The 15232-nt window shown below is 34.1% G+C and overlaps 1 long non-coding RNA gene across 2 annotated transcripts in view; it reads left to right on the forward strand.

Annotated features, from left to right (window-relative positions):
• LOC137640532 (uncharacterized) overlaps nucleotides 1–15232 on the forward strand; it is a 263785-nt gene that overhangs the window by 127749 nt on the left and 120804 nt on the right. The gene's annotated exons all lie outside the window — the stretch shown is intronic.

Below are 15232 nucleotides of genomic sequence, written 5' to 3' on the forward strand. Positions count from 1 at the left end.
GAAGCCCGTGCTCATAATTTTGTCAGAGGTGGCTAGAAATCATCATCATCATCATCTCCTACGCCTATTAACGGAAAAGCTTCGGCTAGATTTTGCCAGCCGTCCTCTATCTTGAGCTTTTAATTCAATACTTCTCCATTCATCATGTACTTCGCGCTTCATAATCCTCAGCCATGTAGATCTGGGTCTTCCAACTTTTCTAGTCCCTGGTGGACCCCAGTTGAAAGTGTGGTGAACTAGTCTCTCTCGGGGAGTGGGAAGAGCATGATCAAACCATCTCCATCTACCCCTCATCATGATCTCATCTAGAAATAGACGGTTTGATTTTGGGAACAACGTAGATTGCATAGGTTATTATTATTATTATTGTTGTTATTATTATTACTTGCTAAGCTACAACATTAGTTGGAAAAGCAGGATGCTATAAGCCCAGTAGCTCCAACAGGGAAAATAGCCCAGTGAGGAAAGGGAACGAGGAAAAATAGAATATTTTAAGAACAGTAACAACATTGAAATAGACATTTCCTATATAAACTATGTAAACTTTAACAAAACAAGAGGAAGGGAAATTAAATAGAATAGTGTGCCTGTGTGTACCCTTAAGCAAGAAATATGTCATGTTAATTCAAAACAATTATGAAAACTAGAATTCCAAGGCTGAGGTATAACATCATACTTAAGTTGATGTGTTGGCTTTTATTTCTGTTATAAATGCGAGTAAACATAAAAAACATGACGCTCAGAAGCATAAGAACATGTTACGAGAATATTGTGACGAGCCGAGAGAAGGTTGTGACTCAAAGGCAGGATGAAAGCAACTGAGTCACAACCTCTCTCGGCTCGTCACAATATCTATGGCTATTGAGAGGAGACCATATTTGGATAATATCGAAGGTGTATATTAAGATAAGGAAAAGACTCGAACATGCAACGCGTAGCTGTTATATTTACTTTTGAGAAACACATTAGGTCTGTGTCTACTTCAATTGTACAAAAAATTGGCTTATTGAGAGTCTTTCAAGATTTTGGCGATCAATCTATTCTGAAGAAGTGTTTTAATTCTTTCATTTTACCTTGTTTCGAGTATTGTTCTCCTGTCTGGTCTTCAGCTGCGTGTTTTAATTCTTTCATTTTACCTTGTTTCGAGTATTGTTCTCCTGTCTGGTCTTCAGCTGCGTGTTTTAATTCTTTCATTCTACCTTGTTTCGAGTATTATTCTCCTGTCTGGTCTTCAGCTGCTGATTCTCATCTTAATTTGTTGGACAGGAACTCACGGTTTACTAAATTTGTTGTTCCTGATCTAGATATTAATATCTGGCACCGTCGTTCAATCAATTCATTATGCATGTTGTATAAGATTTTTTTTATAATTCTGACCATCCTTTACATTCTGATCTTCCAGGACAGTTCCATCCTGTTCCTAATACTAGGCAGGCAGTTAATTCTAATAGCCAGGCCTTCTCCATCATGAGGCTCAATACAACACAGTATTCTAAAAGCTTTATTTCATCTGTGACTAAGTTGTGGAATGATCTTCCTAATCGGGTAGTTGAATCAGTGGAACTTCAAAAGTTCAAACTTGTAGCAAATGTTTTTATGTTGAACTGGCTGACATAAGTCTTTTTATAGTCTATATATGAATTATCTGTTTTAGTGTTGTTAATGTTTTTAAGATATATTTTAATTTTTCCATACTTTTATCGTTTATTTATTTCCTTGTTTCCTTTCCTCACTGGGCTATTTTCCATTTTTGGGGCCCCTGGGCTCATAGCATCCTGCTTTTCCAACTAGGGTTGTAGCTTAGCAAGTAATAATAATAATAATAATAATAATAACACTGCAAAGTTCTCAGTAACTCCAGAGTCTCTATACACAGCTCTGAGTGACTCCATCCCCTACGCAAAACTTTCACTGACTGAACACCATTTCTATACGATCACGTTGATATATCGAAAGATAAAATCACAGCGGACGAGTTGGAGACAAGAGGATGGGAGATTCGATCTACACATGTCTCCACCTCATCAAAAGTCCTCACCTGTCCATCAATCATTTCAATTTCATACATCCTTTTTCCACCCATTGGCCCTCAAGCGCGCGCCAACCGTCATGCCCTAGCGGTTGACGGGTGATAAATCTCTCTCTCTCTCTCTCTCTCTCTCTCTCTCTCTCTTGTTGGTCTTGTTATAAGGACTATGAGTTATTAGATATGATAAAATTAAAGTTGGTTTCTTATTTTGTAAATGAAGAACTCAAATTGTATATACAATACTTCTCTCTCTCTCTCTCTCTCTCTCTCTCTCTCTCTTGTTAGTCTCGTTATAAAAACTACAAGCTATTAGATATGAAAAATTAAATTTGGTTTCTTATTTTCTAAATAAAGAACTCAAATTGTGTTTACAATTCTCTCTCTCTCTCTCTCTCTCTCTCTCTCTCTCTCTCTTTCTCTCTCTCTCTCTCTCTCTCTCTCTCTCTTTCTCTTTTTTTCGTTGGTCTTGTTATAAGAACTATAAGGTATTGGATATGATAAAATTAAAGTTGGTTTCTTATTTTGTAAATGAAGAACTCAAATTGTATATACAATACTTCTCTCTCTCTCTCTCTCTCTCTTTCTCTCTCTCTCTCTCTCTCTCTCTCTCTCGTTATAAAAACTACAAGCTACTAGATATGATAAAATTAAAGTTGGTTTCTTATTTTCTAAATAAAGAACAAATTGTGTTTACAATTTTCTCTCTCTCTCTCTCTCTCTCTCTCTCCTCTCTCTCTCTCTCTCTCTCTTTTTTTTTTTCGTTGGTCTTGTTATAAGAACTATAAGCTATTGGATATGATAAAATTAAAGTTGGTTTCTTATTTTGTAAATGAAGAACTCAAATTGTATATACAATACTTCTCTCTCTCTCTCTCTCTCTCTCTCTCTCTCTCTTGTTAGTCTCGTTATAAAAACTACAAGCTATTAGATATGATAAAATTAAATTTGGTTTCTTATTTTCTAAATAAAGAACTCAAATTGTGTTACAATTCTCTCTCTCTCTCTCTCTCTCTCTCTCTCTCTCTTTTGTTGGTCTTGTTATAGGAATTATAAGCTATTGGATATGATAAAATTAAAGTTGGTTTCTTATTTTGTAAATGAAGAACTAAAATTGTATATACAATACTTCTCTCTCTCTCTCTTTCTCTCTCTCTCTCTCTCTCTCTCTCTCTCTCTCTCTCTCTTTTCTAAATAAAGAACAAATTGTGTTTACAATCTCTCTCTCTCTCTCTCTCTCTCTCTCTCTCGTTTTAATTATTAACAGTCCTGTAAATTATAAATGTCCTACAGTAATTTTGATTTGTAATGTTTCTAGAAATGAAATACGTAGTATAAGTATACATTCTCTCTCTCTCTCTCTCTCTCTCTCTCTCTCTCTCTCTCTCTCTCTCTTGAAGCGTGCATTTTAAATTCTAATTCTATTCACATGTACTTGAAGATATTGGTCTCGATCTGAACATTGCCTTGTCTTCCATTCTGACTTTACCGAACGTTTAGAACCTCGAATCTATCTATCTATCTCTTTTTATCTATCTATCTATAACCTTAATCCATTTTTTGACAAGGAAAGACCAAATCAGTCACCGCTACATTGATTGTGAACCTTGAACAACATTACTAGTTTAATACATGTACACAAAAGGGTCACCAGTAGCTTGTCGAAACCTCACACACATAAACCTGCTGATTGTCCTCTCCTTCTTGTTCATAACTTTTCATATGTCTGCTCTTCTTACTAACCTATTATCTTCTATTTTAAATTTAGAAATTTGTTTTTATATGAAATTCTTGACAGAAGAAATATAGTTCTTCAAGACATCTTGTTATCAATTACAACAATGACTTGAACAGCTATTTTTATATAAAGAAACGTGTAGAAACGTTAAATTATTTTATTTTACGAAATTTAGATCATTTCTATTTTTTATGGCCTGGTGGTAGCGTCCTTGCCTGGTGATTGCCAGACTGGGGTTCGATTCCCGCTCAAAATCGTTAGTTCCTTTGATCGCTGCAACCTCACTATCCTTGTGAGCTAAGGATGGTGGGTTTGGGGGAGCCTGTAATTCTATCTACTAAGTCATCAACAACCATTGCCTGGCCCTCCTTGATCCTTGCTTGGGGGCTTGGGCGCTGGTCATATGTGATATGGTCAGTCTCTAGGGCATTGTCCTGCTTGATAGGGCAGTGTCACTGTCCCTTGTCTCTGCCATTCATGAGTGCCCTTTAAACCTCTTTAGAATATGTAAATTTCTGTTTAAGGCTCAAATATAATCCAGTCTATATGTGTCTCTATCCCATGCAACCCAACGGAAGAGAGATTTTTATTATTATTTTTACTAGCCAAGCTACATCCCTTGTTGGAAAGGCAAGATGCTATAAGCCCAAGGGCTCCAATAGGGAAAAATAGCCCAATGAGGAAAGGAAATAAGGAAATGAATAAATGATGAGAATAAATGAACAATATATCATTCTAAAAACAGTAACAGCGTCAAAACAGATATGTCCTATATAAACTATCAACAACGTCAAAAACAGATATGTCATATATAAACTATAAAAAGACTCATGTCAGCCTGGTCAACATTTGCTCTAACTTTGAACTTTTGAAGTTCTACTGATTCAACTACCCGATTAGGAAGATCATTCCACAACTTGGTCACAGCTGGAATAAAACTTCTAGAATACTGTGTAGTATTGAGCCTCATGCCTGCCTAGTATTACGAACAGGAGAGAATTGTCCAGAGCTGTGATTCCTAGAGGGAGATGAAAGGTGTGTGTGGTGGTGTGAAAGAAGACATTCTCGTCCCTTGTTTTGGAAGTACACTGACCTCAGGATACGTCAGGTCAAGTTGCATACGGTGTCCTGCGCCGACGAAGGTCAAATGACAGTGGCGTGTGTAAGGTGTGGTGGTGGTAGTCTCTCTCTCTCTCTCTCTCTCTCTCTCTCTCTCTCTCTCTCTCTCTCATATACATATTTACTGTATATGTATGTGTTTCTTACATTGATTTATTTCTATTTCCTTTGTTTCTTTTATGGGCATTTTTCGATTATTGTTGGAAGTAATACACTCAAACACATCTCTCTCTCTCTCTCTCTCTCTCTCTCTCTCTCTCTCTCTCTCTCTCTCTCTCTATATATATATATATATATATATATATATATATATATATATATATATATATATATATGTATAGAAATGTGTGTGTCTTGCTGGCTCATGGTCACTCGAAACCTCAGCCTCTTTTGAAATATCACGGAGGCTTCGAACCGGAATTACTAAGCAGTGCCTGATATAAATTGATATTAGAAACCTCCACCCCCCCCCCCTCTCTCTCTCTCTCTCTCTCTCTCTCTCTCTCTCTCTCCTCTCTCTCTCTCTCATGGCCGCTACACCGTCTATACTATAGTTCTTCTTAGACATTAAAGTGATACTATAATAGAATTAGAGCAATGAAAGGTAAAGATAAAGATTAGTGATATCCTTGTATTTTGTATTTTAGCTCTGGAGGAGGTAGTGCTACTTTTGCTGGTTTTAATTATAATAGTTTGGAATGTTTGGTGGAATTAATTGATTTCAATGACACAAAAGTTTGGTACCAGGTGTGAATATATTGGTGGGAATATTGAGAAATGGATTGCGGTAATTATTATTATTATTGTTATTGTTATTATAATTATTATTATTGTTGTTATTATTATTTTTCTTGAGAATCTAGACGTGTAATAGTTAATTTAGATGTTTGTAGTATACACAATATAGTGTCTGAGTGTGTGTGTGTTTTTTATTTTCTTTTTGTTTTCCCAAGATTTAGATGTATAATGGTCAATTTCAGAATTTCAGATTATAGATTACCCACTAGAGTGCGTGTACATAATCCTGCAATTTATACCAAATTTAAAGATCTTCAACGTCCTTGGGACGAATTTTTAGAATTTCTGTGAGATTCTTTACAATAAAATCCCTTTCTTGGTATTTTAAGTGAAAATTGATTGAAGGCAGATTCTTGGCAACCAAGGATTATCTTTGGCAACCAGGGGTTATCTCGCAATCCTGTTCAATAATGTCTTGAGAGCAGCTTGTTATTTACTTGTAGGAGTCAAGACTGTTGATTTTTACTTGTTACGAGTCGTTTTAAGAAATGCTATCTTAGAAAATGTTATCTCTTTTGGAATTTGTAGTTGATTGAACACTTGGGAATACTCACTTCACGCACATATACACAGTTATTTATTTCCTTATTTTCTTTCCTCACTGGGGTATTTTCCCCGGTTGGAGGCCTTGTGCCTCTAGTATCCTACTTTTCCAACTAGGGCTGTAGTTTAGCAAGTGATACTGATAATAATAATAATAATGATAATAATAATAATAAGAGTAGTAATAGTTTATTGAACACTTGGGTATACTCACTTCACGCACATACGTATATGCAGTTATTTCCTTATCTTCTTTCCTCACTGGGCTATTTTCCCTGTTGGAGCCCTTGGGCTTATAGCACCCTACTTTTTTAACTAGGGCTGTAGCTTAGCTAGTAGTGATAATAATGATTGATTAATGTGCTGGACCTGTGCAAGGATTGAAGACTATGAATAGAAATCATACAAGATATTATTATTATTATTATTATTATTATTATTATTATTATTAATATTACGATTATTATTATTATTATTATGATTATTATTATTAATATTACTATTATTATTATTATTATTATTATTATTATTATTGTTATTACTTGCTGAGCTACAACCCTAGCTTGAAAAACAGTATGCTATAAGCGTAGGGGCACCAACAGGGAAAATAGCCCAGTGAGGAAAGGAAACAAGGAAAAACAAAGTATTTTAAGAAAAGTAACCTTTAACTTGGCGATTGATGTAGATTTCAAAGTCTGTAATTAAGACTGATGCAATGAAACTCTTATTATAGAGTTCTCATGCTTGAGTGTATAATCAGGTACACTATTCTATCTCATTTATCTTCCTATTTATATAGTTTATATATGGTATATCTATTTTTGACGTTGTTAATAGTTTATATAGGACATATCTGTTTTGACGTTGTTAATAGTTTATATAGGACATATCTGTTTTGACGCTGTTACTGTTTTTAGAATGATTTATTGTTAATTTATTCTCATCATGTATTTATTTCCTTATTTCCTTTCCTCACTGGGCTATTTTTCCCTGTTGGAGCCCTTGGGCTTATATCATCTTGCTTTTCCAACTAGGGTTGTAACTTGGTTAGTAATAATAATAATAATTTTGTTTTGTTTTTACGTTTTCATAGTTTGTATATGAAGAATCTATTCTAATGTTGTTATTTTTCTTAACATATTTTATTTCAGTTGTTCATTACTTCTTTTGAAATTTTATTTCTTTGTTTCCTTGCTTCACTGGGCTATTTTTCCCTGTTTGAGTCCTTTGGAGTCTTTTGGCTTATATTATTATTATTATCATTATTATTATTATTATTAGTCAAGCTACAACCCCAGTTGGCAAAGCAAGATGCTATAAGCCCAAGGGCTCCAATAGGGAAAATAGCCCAGTGAGGAAAGGAAATAAGGAAATAAATAAATGATGGGAACAAATTAACAATAAATCATTCTAAAAGAAGTAACGACGTCTTAATAGATATATCGTATATAAACTATTAACAACGTCAAAAACAGATGTCATATATAAACTATAAAAAGACTAGGGTTGTAGCTTAGCTAGCAATGATAATAATAATAGTACTGATATATACACATCTTGTTGTTTTACTATATAATGTGATGCGGCCGAAATGTGAATGATCTCTGGAATGTTTGAAGTTGTATTTTTTATACAATCTACCTCCTTTGGCATCGCTAGTCCTGTCCTGCTTCACGTCTGACAGACGGGTCCACTCCCAAGAGCTTTATAGTACAATAGTCCTTGTCTAGGCCTCTTCAGCCCCTTCCTCTGTCTGTTTTCCTTGACACTGGCTCTTTTCAGATGTCACGGTTCATAGTTCTTGCTGCTGCTGTTGATCTATTTAGAGGTATTAGCTTCTACTGCTGTAGACCTATTTAGAGTAATTAGCATCTGCTGATGTAAATCTATTTAGAGCTATTACTTCCTGCGGCTTTAGACCTATCTAAAGTTTTTAGCTTCTGCTGTTGTAGATGGATATAGAACTATTAGCTTCGGCTGCTATAGATCTTTTTAGAGCTATTAGCTTCTGCTGCTATAGATCTATTTAAAGCTATTAGCTTCTGCTGCTGTAGATTAATTTAGAGCTATTACTCTCTGCTGTTGTAGATCTATTTAGAGCTATTAGCTTCTGCTGCTGTAGATTAATTTAGAGCTATTACTTTCTGCTGTTGTAGATCTATTGTAGAGCTACTATTTTCTGCTGCTATAGATCTATTTAGAGCTATTATTTTCTGCTGCTGTAGTTCTATTGTAGAGCCATTAGCTTCTGCTGTTGTAGATCTATTTAGATCTATTAGCTTCTGCTGTTGTAGATCTATTTAGAGCTACTATTTTCTGCTGCTGTAGTTCTATTGTAGAGCCATTAGCTTCTGCTGTTGTAGATCTATTTAGAGCTATTAGCTTCTGCTGTTGTAGATCTATTTAGAGCTACTATTTTCTGCTGCTATAGATCTATTTAGAGCTATTATTTTCTGCTGCTGTAGTTCTATTGTAGAGCCATTAGCTTCTGCTGTTGTAGATCTATTTAGAGCTATTAGCTTCTGCTGTTGTAGATCTATTTAGAGGTAGTACTTTCTGCTGCTGTAGATCTATTATAGAGCCATTAGCTTCTGCTGTTATAGATCAATTTAGAGCTTGTACTTTCTGCTGCTGTAGATCTATTAAGAGCCATTAACTTCTTCTTCTATAGATCTTTTTAAGATTGTTAGCTTCTGCTGTCTCAAATCTATTTAGAGCTTTTAGCTTTTGATGTTGTAAATCTATTTAGAGGTATTTGCTCCTGTTGTTTTAGCTCTATTTGCAGCTATTAGCTGGAGCAGTACAGGAAAGACCTAATTAATTTGGTTCACGAGCATTTAAACAGTTTTTGCAGATTTTAGGAAAATTAACTTCTCAATATTCATAACTGTAGAAGCTGGCATTTTTCAAATTACACATGTTTGTACCCTAAGTTTGTATGTTGTTTATATACAATTTGAGGTTGATTAGGCATTGACTTATTTATGAATATTTATTATTATTATTATTATTATTATTATTACTAGCCAAGCTACAACCCCAGTTGGAAAAGCAAGATGCTATAAGCCCAAGGTCTCCAATAGGGAAAAATAGCTCAGTGAGGAAAGGAAATAAGGAAATAAATAAATGATGAGAATAAATTAACAATAAATCATTCTAAAAACAGTAACGTCAAAACAGATATGTCCTATATAAACTATTAACAACGTCAAAAACAGACGTCATTCATAATACTCTGTTACGATAGTTGTGAAAACACTTTACTGAATGAAATCAATGATTTTGCTTATCGGATTTTCAGGCACTCTCCAGACTGGGGTTCTAGTAAACCTCAGATTCAATGTTTCTTTAATGTCTGCAACCTCATCATCCTTTGGAGCTAAGGATGAGGGTGTTTGGGGGAGCCTATGGGTCTACCTGCTGAGTCATATATATATATATGTGTGTGTGTGTGTGTGTGTGTGTGTGTGTGTGTGTGCAAAGTCTCTATGGCATTCTCATGCTAGCTAGGTTAATGTCATAGTCCTTTGGCTCTGCCATTCACGAGCGGTCTTTAAACCTTAATTAAAGTTACAACCCTACTGAAACTGTATTACCTCTGATATCCAATTTAGGGTAATGTCACTGTCCTTTGCCTCAGCCATTCACGAACTGACTTTAAACCTTTAATAAAGTTACAGCCCTACTGAAACTGTATTAACTTTGCTATCCAAATTTCCCCTAGAGGTGAATCCCACCGATACACTTTACCTTCTTCAATATAGATTATATTTCAGCATCCCGATCTCTGAATGAACCAGGAAAAGCCTGGGGGTACTCGAATTATTTATTTGTTCGAGAAACCTCACACCCCGGGATGGATGGGCCCAGCTCTCTCTCTCTCTCTCTCTCTCTCTCTCTCTCTCTCTCTCTCTCTCTCTCTCTCTCTCCTCTCTCTCTCTCTCCTCTCTCTCTCTCTGATTGCATAGGAAATTGAAAAGCTTTTTTTTTTTTTATAATTTTGTTGCTTTTATTCATAGTTTATTCGGGTAACATTTTCTTGATTTGCTTTGAAAGCGACTTAATGTTATCATTCATTCATGTATATATATATATATATATATATATATATATATATATACATATATATATATATATATATATTATATATATATATTTATATATATATATATATATATATATAGTGTTTTTAACATGTTTTAATTTAATTGTTCATTTTCTCATGTATTTATTTATTGCCATGTTTCTTTCCTCACTGGGTTATTTTTTCCTGTTGGAGTCCTTGGGCTTATGGCATCCTGATTTTCCAATTAGGGATGTAGCTTAGCTAGTAACAATAATAATAATAATAATAATAAAACAGAGAGAGAGAGAGAGAGAGAGAGAGAGAGAGAGAGAGAGAGAGAGAGAGAGAGAGAGAGAGAGAGAGAGAGAGAGAGGTGAACTATGGCATATTATGAGGTGAATCACTCCAAAGATATTTTTTTCTCTCCCTCCTCATCCTGTATAAGTTTCAGTAGACGCCCAACGAAATTCTACACTGTAGGAAGACCGCCGCTACATCCACGTGGTTCGATGAACAGAGTCTCTCCATTAGAGGAAGGAAAACAAATGAACGCTTGTATGGCTTTTCATTTCCGCTCTAGTTTGGAACATCATCATCTTTTTCTTCTTCTTCTTCTTCTTCTATTAGGTTGTTACCCCATTCGTATGGGATAACACGGTTGCCATCTTTCGAAGGACTTTGCTTTGGCTTATGGACCGTAGTCCATACCGGCTGCCCTGCCTGACACCGCCTAGACCCTGGTAGCGTATGTTTGTGCGTTGTATAAAGGACAAAACAGGATCCAATCCCCGGTGGTAGATGGGAGTTCGCTGATGTGGAATGGATGGGAATATTGTCTGTAGGGAAAGGATGATTGTTCGTCTCAAGCTCTTTGTTGAATGGCTTGAGAATTTTCATTGATAGGAATGTAATCGGTTTTTCCGTTGATCTTTCAGATTCATTATAGTAAGATTAACGTAGTACGTTGTTAGTAATGTAAATTCGTAACACCATTAATGACAATAGTAACGCCATGTATTGCAATAACAATAGTAATAATGTCATGGCTTCTGTACCATGGTCTTCCACTGTCTTGGGGTAGAGTTCTCTTGCTTGAGGGTTCACTCAGGTACACGGTTCTATCTTATTTCTCTTAATCTGTTTTTTTTTCTTTTTTAAGTTCTTATAGTTTATATGTGATCTTATTTCTCTTCTTCTTGTGTTTTCAAGTTTTTATAGTTTATATATGAAAGATTTATTTTAATGTTGTTACTGATCTTAAAATATTTTATTTTGATTGATAATTACTTCTCTTGTAGTTTATATGTTTCCTTTCATCACTGGACTTTTCTCTGTTGGAGCCCTAGGGATTATAGCATCGTGCTTTTCCAACTAGGGTTGTAGCTTTGCTAGTAATAATAATAATAATAATAATAATAATAATGATAAAAATAATAATAATAATATACTGTCTTACATTAAGTATATTCCCAAACCTACTTTCACTCTGAAAGATCTGGCCAAACGAACCAGCAAGATGTATCTTTCACTATTCACCATTTCACTATTAAGCATCTGGCCAAATTCGGCCACAGCTGCATCTTCCATGACCAATGGATGTGATAATGGAATGGACTCCAGATAAAGTGTAATTAGATGTGACGAATTCCACGAAAATCTTTTTCGATTCAAATCATACATTTCCAAGTTTATTTTCTTCTATTAGAGATTTATCTGCCTCCGTTCATTTACTTTTAGGCAGAATTAATGCCACTGGGTTGGGAAATTCTTTATCATAAGCGCAGTTTCAGTTGGATTGAAAATGGTGATAACATGTGGCAGGGGTCTGGAAACTCGCCTGGTAAAATTATGGCACATGACCTTCTGGCCCCTTTGTCTTCCTGTGTGTTCCATACCACGTTTCATCGTTCTTTGGAGATGCTGGCTGGCATTGGGGTTTTATTTTCGATGCAATTCATTTATATGAATTTTAAGCTATTGTTTTGTTAATGGCATTTTCTTTAATAGGTTCTACTGACTATTTTTATTTACACTGGCTTGGTAGCTTTTATCTAAAGTATAAATTATAGTTTACTTAGTGGCATTTTCTTTTATAAATTACTGACTGTATTATTTTTTACGTTGGCTTGGGAAGTATTATGTGAAATTTAAGCTATAGTTGAGTTTATGGCATTTTCTTTAATAGGACCTACTGTAGTTTTGTTAATGGCATTTTATTTGATAGGTTCTACTGACTCGATTTTATACGCTGGCTTGATAACTTTTATATGAAATTTAAACTATAGTTTTATTAATGTCATTTTAGTAAATATGTTCTACTGACTGGATTATTTTTTTTACGTTGGTTTGGGAACTTTTATATTAAATCCAAGCTATAGTTGAGTTGATGGCATTTTCTTTAATAGGTTCTATTGACTGGATTATTTATTACGCTGGTTTGGTAACTTTATATGTTATATTAAAGAGGAATAAGTTAGAAAAAGAACACATATTGTTCACGGAAATAATTGAACAGTTGGTAACTTTATATGTTATATTAAAGAGGAATAAGTTAGAAAAAGAACACATATTGTTCACGGAAGGGATTGAACAGTTGGTAACTTTATATGTTATATTGATGTGGAATAAGTTAGAAAAAGAACACATATTGTATGTTATATTGAAGTGGAATAAGTAAGAAAAAGAACACATATTGTTCACGGAAGGGATTGAACAGTTGGTAACTTTATATGTTATATTGAAGTGGAATAAGTAAGAAAAAGAACACATATTGTTCACGGAAGGGATTGAACAGTTGGGAACTTTATATGTTATATTGATGTGGAATAAGTTAGAAAAAGAACACATATTGTATGTTATATTGAAGTGGAATAAGTAAGAAAAAGAACACATATTGTATGTTATATTGAAGTGGAATAAGTAAGAAAAAGAACACATATTGTTCACGGAAGGGATTGAACAGTTGGGAACTTTATATGTTATATTGATGTGGAATAAGTTAGAAAAAGAACACATATTGTATGTTATATTGAAGTGGAATAAGTTAGAAAAAGAACACATATTGTATGTTATATTGAAGTGGAATAAGTAAGAAAAAGAACACATATTGTTCACGGAAGGGATTGAACAGTTGGTAACTTTATATGTTATATTGATGTGGAATAAGTTAGAAAAAGAACACATTGTTCACGGTTGTGCAGAAATCATATGATGAAATATTTCCTTTTGTTGTCATGACAATGGGAGTCATGTTTCAATATACAGCTTTTTCATTATTTTTTTTATTTAACCTATATTATTTACTGTACAGCAGAAATTCTGATTATCGACATGTATATCACACGTACCAAAATTGGAAAGAGAGAAAGTTTCTCTGAAGACTATTTTTTCACCAGGGTTCAAACCCTTGAACCAGAGTGTCACAGAGACAGTTTTTTATAGCAGTCATTTCCTTCTCTCTCTCTCGTCACGTTTTTCGTCTGATGGGGTTCATTGGTGTCATAGTTGCCTTTTGGAAGCTTCAATTTGGATATCATTTTCTTTCGATTTTATTTTTTTCTTAATGTTTTGAAGATCAGAGGCTGAGATGCCAAGTTCTCGTCGTGCCTTTGTCTCAGAGTCATAAGATTGCATGGCTCAAATATTTTTTTTTCTTTTTTTTTTTTAAAGATTGCATGGCATAAATCGCTGACTTTACTGTTTAGGACCTCAGTTATTCTTACAGAGGATAAATAGCTGTTTTTACAGTTTAAGACCCCAGTTATTCTTACAGAGCATAAATTGCTGTTTTTATAAAGAACCCAATTATTTTTACAGAGGATAAATAGCTGTTTCTACAGTTTAAGACCCCAGTTATTCTGACAGAGGATAAACTTCTGTTTTTACAGTTCAAGATCCCAGTTATTCTTACAGAGGATAAAACGCTGTTTATATATATATATATATATATATATATATATATATATATATATATATATATATATATATATATACACACACACAATTTAAGACTAGTTAGTTATTCTTACAGTGAATTCATTGCTGTGTTTACAGTTTTAAGGCCCCAGTTATTCTCCTAAGACCACAAGGTTCAAATTCTCTGTGCAGATAGCAGTTCTGTTGTCCAATGTTGGTTAATGGTTGCATGTGAATTCATATAAGATAAAGAAAACGGCTGAGGCACTTCCTTCTTTAATAATTTGATTCACTCCTATTAAATAGATTTATTAAGTACAGATTTCCTTCATTCCAGTGTAAGTTCTCTCTGTGATACTCTTGTTATATTACTGGTGTGTATGTAGAAATTGGGAATTTTTAGATACTTGTTTTTCATTTGACTAACTTATTTACTTTTTTTTGGCTTATAGAAATGACTTAATTGGTGTTACTTTATTAAGTTTATTTTCTGTTCAAGGTTAAATGGAGTCACGCATGTCATTGATATACCCATGAGGCTTACGTGTTAATTGTTATATGCCGTTATGTTTGAATTTGTACAAGCACATTATTATTATTATTACTAAATAGTCTCACAAAACCACCGAATTAATTTTTTCGAGTCTTACCATAGTGGACCCGAAGACTTTGATGTTGACAAGTTGGAGCAAATGTTTTTATGTTGACCAGGCTCACATGAGTCATTTTATAGTTTATATATGACATATCCGTTTTAGACGTTGTTAATAGTTTATATAGGACATATCTGTTTTGACGCTGTTACTGTTTTTAGAATGATATATAGTTAATTTATTCTCGTCATTTATTTATTTCCTTATTTCCTTTCCTCACTGGGCTATTTTTCCCTGTTGGAGCCCTTGGGCTTATAGCATCTTGCTTTTCCAACTAGGGTTGTAGCTTGGCTAGTAATAATAAAAATAATAATATGCATTTGCAAACACATATACATATACACATCTCTATGGTGTGGGTTTACTAGTTATCA

The sequence above is a fragment of the Palaemon carinicauda genome, chromosome 5 (genome assembly GCF_036898095.1).
Source record: "Palaemon carinicauda isolate YSFRI2023 chromosome 5, ASM3689809v2, whole genome shotgun sequence".
Lineage (NCBI taxonomy): Eukaryota > Metazoa > Arthropoda > Malacostraca > Decapoda > Palaemonidae > Palaemon > Palaemon carinicauda.